Raw genomic sequence first — 10,018 nt, forward strand, 5'->3', positions numbered from 1 at the left:
TACTTACCTGCAAGTCATGGTATACGTCTCTCCAAGAAAATGTGTCCTAAGACATTAGAGGAGAGAAAGAGGATGAATGAAATCTCTTATGCTTTGGCTATGGGATCAATTATGTATGCCATGCTATGTACCAGGCCTAATATAGCTTATGCTTTGGGCATAGCTATCAGATTTTAAGCTGATCCAAGGGAGGATCATTGGAAAGCGGATGATAGCAAGTTGATATCAGGGTATGTGTTTACCCTAAATGATGGGGCAAGCAGTAGATAGTATCTGGCTCAATTACTGAGGTAGAGTACATTGTTGTTAGTAAAGCCATTAAGGAAGCTATCTGCATGAAGAAATTTATCATAGATTTAGGAGTCATTCCTAAGAATGAAGGACCAGTGTCACTCTATCATGATAACACTGGGGCTATTATTCAAGCAAAAAAATCTAGGTCTCATTATAGATCCAAGCACATTCTTAGATGCTTTCATCTCATTAAAGACAAGATGTTGTCCTTGAATGAGTAGACAGAAAGAATAATATAACAGACCCATTCACTAAGGCCATACCAAAGCAGCTATATAATCGCCATCTTGATTGTATGAGATATAAAGGCGATTGGCTTTAGTGCAAGTGGGAGATTGAAAGAAGAGTGTCCTATAAGCCAATCGTAAGTGTATTGTGATAGAATTTTTTTTTTATAATTTTTCAACTCATGAAATGATATTTGATTCATCATATTAGCTATATCTTATTATGTCTAAGATTATGATGAACTTCAAAGATTAGGATAATGGTTTTAGGAGACATGAATGGGTCATGCTAGTGAGACCTAAAATCTTAAAATCCTAATCTTAAATATTCTTGATCATAGGAGCATTGAGTCGGGGATCAATATTTTGAATAGACTGGCACATTCTATGTTTGCTCGATGGAGAGGGTGGCAAATCTCACTACCCACTTGTGTGGGATACTAATACAAGGATGTGGGTGCTCATTTGGAAAATGAGTTCACTGAATTGACTCGATGAAAGAGAATATCTTATGAAAGCCTTACTTGCATGTCAAAGATGGTTCTCAAAATAGGAGTTATGCAAATGATCCTTAGATCGGAGACCATCATAAAATCTTGTGCACATAAATCCATATTTTGATTCATATCCAGGTATGGCATTAAGATATGTACGGGATGTTCTGGATATAGTGGAGTGTATATAGAGGTTGTGAGTAGGTCAACATGAAATCGATCACTCCTAATAAGAGGAGATTGTATCCTGCGTATTCTCAATTCTAAATGACTTGAAAAAAGTCTTTTAATCAAAAGAAGAAAGGAGATTAGAAAGAGTTTCTAATACTTCTTCATTGGAGTCATCATTGATTAATTGAGAATTGATATGAATATGTGTTTGAGTTTGACATGATTTCATACTCATGAACATATTCAGGGTGCAGGGATGATCGAAGGATTGAATTGTGTGATAACTTATCATTGAAGGGTATATTTGATATTTTTATCAAAATTCTACATCTTTTGGGTAGTCATGATATGTTGTTAGACGTCAATCTTGACTTGTAAATTTTTGATCGAATTAAAGAGTTTAATTCGATCATCAATTAGAAAGGATTATAATTGTTGAACTCGGATTAGCTCGATTGGACCTAAATCAATTAGATTGAAATCTAATCAAATTTGATCAACTTACACCTGAACCTACTGCAAGCTAGATGTGGAACCCAATGGGTCACGCACATATAAAAATTAGCTAAGGACCCTTTTGAGAAAGGTTGATTGAAATTTTGGATTCAATTAGGGCTCCGGTAAGCATGCTAGCACGTGTGGAACCCTTGCTATTTTAGAGGTCAAGTTGGTCTCATCCCTTGCTAATTAGCTTGCCCAATTTAATGAGTATTTGGGTCAGGTCATGCCTCCTAGAAGCAACCCAAATTGGGGTGCCACATCTCATTTTAATGCCAATTATGAAGAGTCCAAGTTGTGAAGGACTCTTGGCATAAAACAGGTTCTGCATAAAGTGTTGGCGTGGGCAGAAGAAAAGAGTCCTTCTGGCATGGGATTAAGATACGTGTGGTAGTTTGTGTCACCCTCCATCCTTTGGTGCACATCTCAAAGCATGATGTATTTTTTTGGAATTTTTGGGATGGAGAAAAATTAGAAAAAGGAAGAAAGTCTCGCACATGCGTAGAAGCGTCGTGTCTCTCTGAGATTTGGAGAGTCCTTCTCTCCATCAAATCTTTCAAAATGGAATAATTTTTAGTGATAATATTTCACATTTGACAAGATATTTTTGATAATTTTTATAGAATTTTTCTAGACTTATCTGGATGCCAAACAGATGCCATAAGTTCCTCCTCACACCTGCATGTGCGATGATCAGACTATGCGTGAAAGGATATGAGAACACATCCATTTGTAGGAATTTTTATCCACTCATTATATGTTATAGAATTAAGATTGAATCCTCTATCCATGTGGATTTTTGAGGATTTTTTTAATTTGAGAAGGGATGCAAAAATATCCCTTCTCTGGTCGCACGTGCAGAGCAGGGTGCTGATCGATGTCTCATTGATAAGAGTCCTTCTGTTTGAAGGAACTCTTATCTTTAATAATCAGATCAGATAGGCCTCTTAGATGAGGTGCATCCCTCTCTTTTGGCATCCCTCTAGTGGCTATAAATTGGTTGAGGCACTGGGTGTCCGAGGCAATTCAGAAAGAGTTTCCAATTTTATCTCCGTTGCTCTCTTTTCTTTCTTACAACCTATCTTAGTTTAAGCACAAGGCTTTGGGATTTAAGACAAAGCCTTATCTAATCCTAACAAGGGTTGTGAGAGTCCTAAAGAAGAAGGATCAGAAGTTTAAAGAAAGTTCTGAGAGAATGGAGTCAGTTTCTTGAAGAAATCTGATCGGTATGAGGCTAGTCGAATTCTAGTGGCTAGAACTCTTGAAGCAAGGTGAAGAAGGAGCGCTGTCTTTGGTTCAGTTTTTGTGTAGATCAGCATTGGAGGGTGGATGCTTGGACACCTTGTAGAAATTAGGATTAGCGCTATAGGTATTCTTCTTATCCTAATTTATATTTATTATACTTTGATTATTATAGTCAAAGATTTTTGGGCATTGGGATTTTCGGTGCATCGGATGTTTTGAATGAAAATTTTAAACACCTAACCCTTCCACTGCACCATCGAAACCCAACAGTGATTACATGCCGAATTACATAATATGCAAAGTATATTTTATGCAGTCATAGTTAGAATATGTTGAGACCAGTTCAAAGACCCTCTTAAAAATTATATTAAGTTGTAATGTCGGGATTCACTTTCAAATCAAAAGTTGAATTCTTTTGACTAATTGATGTCAAAGAAAGTATGAAAGGTAATTTTTTAATTAGGTTCATATGCTGGCCTAACCAACTTTGTTGATGTCTAAGAAAAGCTATGGGAAGTCTCCCACCTATTGACCTTGCCAATTTGGTCTTATTGAATTTTGGACATAAATTGTTTAGTGATATAGACGTTACAAGGGCCTTCTTTCAAACTTGATCAATAGAGTATGTCAAAATCAGTGAGCTTGTTGTGCTATCCACAAGGCTTACTATAGAAATTAATATGATGTTGACCAAGTGCATTTTGATGCTTATGGCATATTTTGAATAGTATTGCTTTGTTGTGCTATCCACAATGGCAGCATTGTTTAAGTATGACCATATGGGATTGAAGGGTCGACTTAATTAGAATACTATAGTTTGTTATGCTATCCACAAGGCTATATGTGATCTAGAGGTCAGAGAGAAAAATATTGAGAATTGTAGAGGTATAATTGGTAAAGAATTACCTACTCTTGAACTTATGAATACTTGTTGTGCTATCCACAAGGTGCTTGTGAGGAATAGGGATCTTAACCCCACTAAAAAATATTAGTATATTTTTTGATTTTCATACTTAAGGGCTATAAAGTTTGATAAAATAGTGAGAGACACAAATAGATAAAAGTTCTAATCTAGTTGTGTATGTCATCATGAGTTGTCTACTTATATTATGTTCTTGTTATTGTAGATTAACTACATATATGGCATCCTCACTATCACTTAGAGTCATACTGTATGTAAATAAATTGATCAGACCTAACTACGTGGACTGGTTAAGAAACTTGAGAATTATTCTTACTCAAGAGAAGGTCTCCTACATTCTAGATACACCTACACCAGATTCACTTGGAAAAGATGCTTTTGAGAAGAAAAGGGTCACATACGAAATGTGAAAAGATGATAGTGTGACTGTCAAATGCATCATACTTGCCTCCAGGAGCAAGGAGCTTCAGAGGCAGCATGAGGATATAGATGTTCCCTCTATACTCCTTAATCTTAAGGAGTTATATGGGAACAAAGCTGAACTGCTCGATATGAGATATCAAAGCAGTTGTTCCATGCCCACATGACTGAAGGCACCTCTGTGCAAATGCATGTCCTGAAGATGATTGATTTAATCACTTATCTGGGACAACTAGGCTTTGCCATGGATGGTGAACTGAGCCAGGATTTGATCCTGCAGTCTCTTCCTAATTTTTTTTCTTAGTTTGTCATAAATTACCATATAAACAAACTGAACATCAGCCTGTCAGAGCTACTGAATATGTTGAAAATAGCAGAGAGCTATTTCAAGGGTGAAAAGGCTCCGATACTTCTCATCGATAAGATCAACAAGAACCAGGGTTTTGAAGTTATCTTCGAGCAAAATTTTAGAACTGAAGATCTGTTATTATATTTCAAATATCGTTAGAAATATTATTTCTGTACCATTATTATTGGAACAAGGTTTTGAAATAAATGCAAAGAACAATGGTTGTTCTATATATTTTTCTAATGAATATTATTGAAGTGCTTTTGTTGATAATAGTCTTTTATTTCTTTCACTTAATGATAATATATTTCATATTGATAATATGAAGAAAAGAAAGAGAGAGAATATGAATATCACATACCTCTGGCACTGCCAACTTGGTCATATAAATGAGTCAAGAATTAACAAGTTATACAAAGATAAATTTTTTGATCTTTATGATTATGAATCATATGAAACTTATGAATCTTGTCTCATGAGAAAAATGATCAAGACTCCACTTATTGGACATGGAGAAAGGGCAAATGACATATTGGATCTTGTACATACTGATGTTTATGGTCCAATATCGACTCAAGCCAGAGATGGATATTCTTACTGTTGCCCAGCTATGCAACCCAAGAGGGGGGGTGAATTGGGTTTTTTAAAAATTTTAAGCTTAACTAATTACTTATGATGAATTGAGAAGAAAGACTTTAATTCAAGATTAAATTCCTAAAGCAAGAATGCAAGGATATAATAAAGAAATAAAGAGAAACAATAAAGCACACCACAAACACAAGGATTTATAGTGGTTCGGTGCCAACCTTGCACCTACATCCACTCCCCAAGCTCCTACTTGAGAATTTCAATCCACTATACTTGTATTCAACCCGAATACAAATCGTCGGAAACTCCGACACTAGCTATCCCAAGCTAGTCCACTTGTTTTTCGGGTACAAGCCAACCCAAAAACACTCCGATTTCAGGTTCGGATCAACCTTTCCTTATTTTGGAAACCCTCCAAAAATAAGAACAATTACTTACAAAGAGTAAGACAATTTAAAGTACAAATTAATACAATAACAGCTCCTTAAATGAGCAAATATAACAATAAAAATACTTTACTCAAATGAAGAATTCCCTTTTGTATTTCCTCAAGATGGATGAAAAGTTGAATGAACGCTTGAGGAGAAGATGATCTTTGATTGAAGACTTCTTGAAGGCTTTGAAAGATCTCTTGATCAAGGTTGAACAATAGGCATAAAAAATCCTCTCTTTGAATGCTCTTGAATCTCTTTCACAATCTCTCGTGTATATTGTGGATCACTTGTCTCTCTCGTGTAGATTTTGGATCCTCTTTTCTTTTTCTCTCGAGTATCTCGTTGATCACCTCGTGTATATTTTGGATCCTCTCAATTGTATCCTGTATTTTCACCTTTTGAAACATTTTATAGCATTAAGAAACAAGAGAAAATATATTAGGCAGAAAAAGAGCCGTTAGAGCATTTTTAGGAAGCATAAAAGGCAATTAAAACGGGCAAAAAACTAGCCATTGCGGACATTTTTCATCGCAGGGGTCGACTCATGAGTCGACTCACAGGTCGTGCCAAGTCAAAAATCCAGCATGCCAAGGGAAATTTTTGCGTGCCAATCAGCTCATAGTGCCATGAGTTGACTCATGAGTCGACTCATGCACTTCAAACCTTCATAATTTCAAAAATATAAGTCCAAAAATAATGAAATTTTCACCAATAGATTACAAATCATTTGTTCTACCAAATGATGCTATCAAATTAGGATTTTAGTAAAATTATGATTTTGCCCCTGTAGAGCATAAAGACTTTAAAAAAATTTGTATCCCTTCAATCTGCTTTGTAATCATCAAAATCAATCTAGGAGCAACAATCTCCCTCTTTTTGATGATGACAAAACATTTGAACAAAAGCATTTATGTGAATGCATTATAGATGCTTGAAAAGAATATGATTCTTTTGGCATGTAATATAAATAGTCATATACAAAAATAGTTTATCCATTTTCTTAAAGATTTGAAAAGAGTATTAGATCATTTTGAGTTTAAGATGTATCAGAGCAAGAGAAAAATAAATTTTGCAATGTATCAGAGCAAGAAAAATAATTTTTACAATATTATCAGAAAAGATTTTACAATGTATCAAAGAAAATTTCATAATGTATCAGAGCAAATTTTATAATGTATCAGAGCAAGTTAAAAAAAAATTAAGATGTATCAGAGTAAGTTAAATTTCTTAAGATGTATCAAGGTAAATAAAATTTCAAAAGATGTATCAGAGCAAGTTGGAATTTTGAAGTATATCAGAGCATATTTAAATTTTTAAAGCAAATCAGAGCATATGTAAAGAAGTAATTTAAAGTTACTTATTTGCATTGTACTTAGCATTGTACTTTTGATATTGTTCTTTAAATTTTCCAATTCATTCATTAATTTCTCAAATTTGTAGTTTTAGTTTTGCTTTTGATGGATTGCTTTTTCTTTAATTGCTCATCATTTATGGTTTTGCTTTTGTTGAATTGCTTTTTGTTTAATTGCTCATCATTTTTGTTTAATTTCTCCAATTTTTTTGTTTAATTTCTCCCCCTTTTTGACATCATCAAACATGGTTAACTCCTCCTTTTTCTGAAACATTCTTTAATTTCTCCTCCTTTAGAGTTTATCACAGATGTTTGATCCCCCTAAATACAGCAATTATTAACAGCAAACAACAACAAAGAGAAGACAATATTTCAACAAGGAGAATATATATAACCAAAATATGATCGACATCATTACAAAAGGTAGAGATATAAGTAAAAGATGATTCCATAAAACTATAATTGTTTCATTACATAGTTCTTAATACAAAAGTCAACCAGCTAATTGTCAATACATGGCCCCAAAATACAGATCCTAGAACAAGACACTAACACCTAGGATCTAGTAATGATCATGAGAAGTCATGGATCGGAGTCATCAGATATGGGATGAGAAGCTGATGGATCAGAAGTGCATCCTCTACCCCGTCTGCCTCTGGCACGAGCAGGAGAGCGAGAAGAACTGGGTGGCTGAGAACGCTGAGAGGCTAAGGACTGAACAGAAAGGGTGAGTCTAATGGAATCAAGTACGTTCAGTGCTCTGGAAACAGATTGAAGTAGAGCAGTGAACTGAGTGGTTGCATGCTCACTCGATCCTCGGATCTCTTTCCTCAGTAACTCATATCCACCTTCTAGTGCTCCTCTGAGCCTGCCAGCCTCTGCAGTGAGGTCTGTGACCTCAATAGTGGACTCCTGTGGCTGAGGATGGGCCAAAGCAAGGACTTGCCCCTGCAAGTCAAGAACTCTGCCAGTCAGTCTCCAGACGGTGTCCTCAAGCTGCTGAATCTGGATGGACTGATCTGATATCATCTGAAACACAGTGGATATATGGGGAGTCATGGTCTGATCAGAAGAAGTGGCTCCTGGTGCAAAAGTAGTACTGCTCCACTGACTAGATAGCAAAGAAGCCACACGCTGTGATATCTGCTCGATCTGATCGTCAGCCAGTCTGAACTCTGATTGAGGTGCTCTGCTCTCTGGCTGATACACTAGTGTGGGCATCCTAGTAAACTCTGAAGGGCCAGCCTCTGTATCAGGAATGAACTGGATATTTGGTGATGCTGCCCTGAAGTCATGGATAGGAGATGATGGACCTTCTTCTTCAGCTCTGTCTTCAACTCTGTCTTCAGCTCTATCTTCAGTTCTCTCCCCAGCTCTCTCCTCAGCTCTCTCCTCAGATCCCTTGATCCAATCACCATCAGTCTTTGTAAATCCCATTCGGTGTAGGGTGTGTTGGTTGAAAGTGTCCACATGAGAGAGCTTAGTAGAAGCCTCCCCCTCACAGCTAACTCCAAACCTCCTGAATACTCTAGTAAGGGCCATACCATAAGGCAAGTGTGCCTTAGATCTGTTCAAAGTCTCTCTCATGGCCTCTATCATAAGTGCAGGGAGGTTCAGGGGGGTCTGAGTGATGACATGAAACATGATACAAACATCTCTGCTGGAAAGTAAATCATGCCTACCACTCCTAGGAAAGAAGAGCTTCGTTACCATCTGATGCAGGATCCTCATCTCAATGGACAAAATCTTTGCTTCCAATTTATTTAAACTTCCTGAATAAGTTTCTCCTAAAATAATTCTGATCCCCTCTTCTTTTACTGGGAGTTCCATATAAGAGTAACCCTCACTAGGCAACTGAAGTATCTCTCCCAATATACTAGAATCCAAGCAAATATCAATACCTTTGACTGTTGAAGTCACTGACCCATTTCCATAATGTAGATTCTGGTAGAATTCTCTAACTAGGTCAACATAGGTGACTTCCTTAAGGGAGCAGTAGAAATCCCATCCTTGATTTTTAATTTTACTTGCAAATGTAAAACCCTCTTTCTCAAAGAATCGAAAATCTATATTCTTCCCGGTTTCGACTTTTCTATCAGAAAGAGGATTCTTACTGGGGCTTAGAAGGGATTGAGGGGGACCTTGAGCAGATACTGAACCTGGAGTTGGAGCACTGGAAGACTGACCAGCTTGCCTTTTCTTTCGGACAATTTCTTCAGGCTCACGGATTGACTTTCTTCTTTGGAGAAGTTTCATCTTCGGAGCCATATACACTACTGTAGCAGGCAAGGAGACTTGGAGGAATAAGTGAATGAGTGGAGAAGGGATCATAAGAGAGTGAAGAAGAATTTTGGTGGAGAAAAGAGGTGGATTTGGGAAGAACGGTGGAGTGCTAGGGCACGCTCCAACCGTGCCAAACAATGGAAGAAAGCACAAAAATCCCTTTCCAAGGTGGCGATTTTTGGTGGAGAGGAGGAGAGAGAAGTGCCTCGAGCTAGATCCTTGGATTTGGAGCAAAAAGAAATGGGGAAGTCGGCTTTTGGAAGGAGGAAGATGAAAGGATGAGTCGTCTCACGAACAGGATCCCATATAAAAACAATGAGCCCGTGGGAAGTTTGAGGAAATAACAAGTTTGCCATTGAGTCGACTCATGGGGGTCGACTCATGAAGTTCAAAAATTCAGAAAAAATGTGAATAAATTCCAAAAAAATTTGAAATTTTGGGAGAAGGAGTTTTGCTCAAAGATAAGTTTTTAGAATGATAAACTTGAGCTTTTGGGACCAGGATAGATGTTGAAAATTGAGCTCTAAGAATTTTTGACATCAGTTCTTGAAAATTGAGAAAAATTTAGGCATATGGATCTAGAATTCCTAGATTTCTCCTAATTTCACAGAATCTATCCTCACTAAGGGCCTTTGTAAAGATATCAGCTAATTGATTTTCAGTACAAATATATTCAAAAATTATATTTTTGTTTTGAACATGTTCTCTTATAAAATGATGTCTTATTTCAATATGTTTGGAT

This window comes from Elaeis guineensis, chromosome 13, assembly GCF_000442705.2.
Source record: "Elaeis guineensis isolate ETL-2024a chromosome 13, EG11, whole genome shotgun sequence".
Taxonomy (NCBI): Eukaryota; Viridiplantae; Streptophyta; class Magnoliopsida; order Arecales; family Arecaceae; genus Elaeis; species Elaeis guineensis.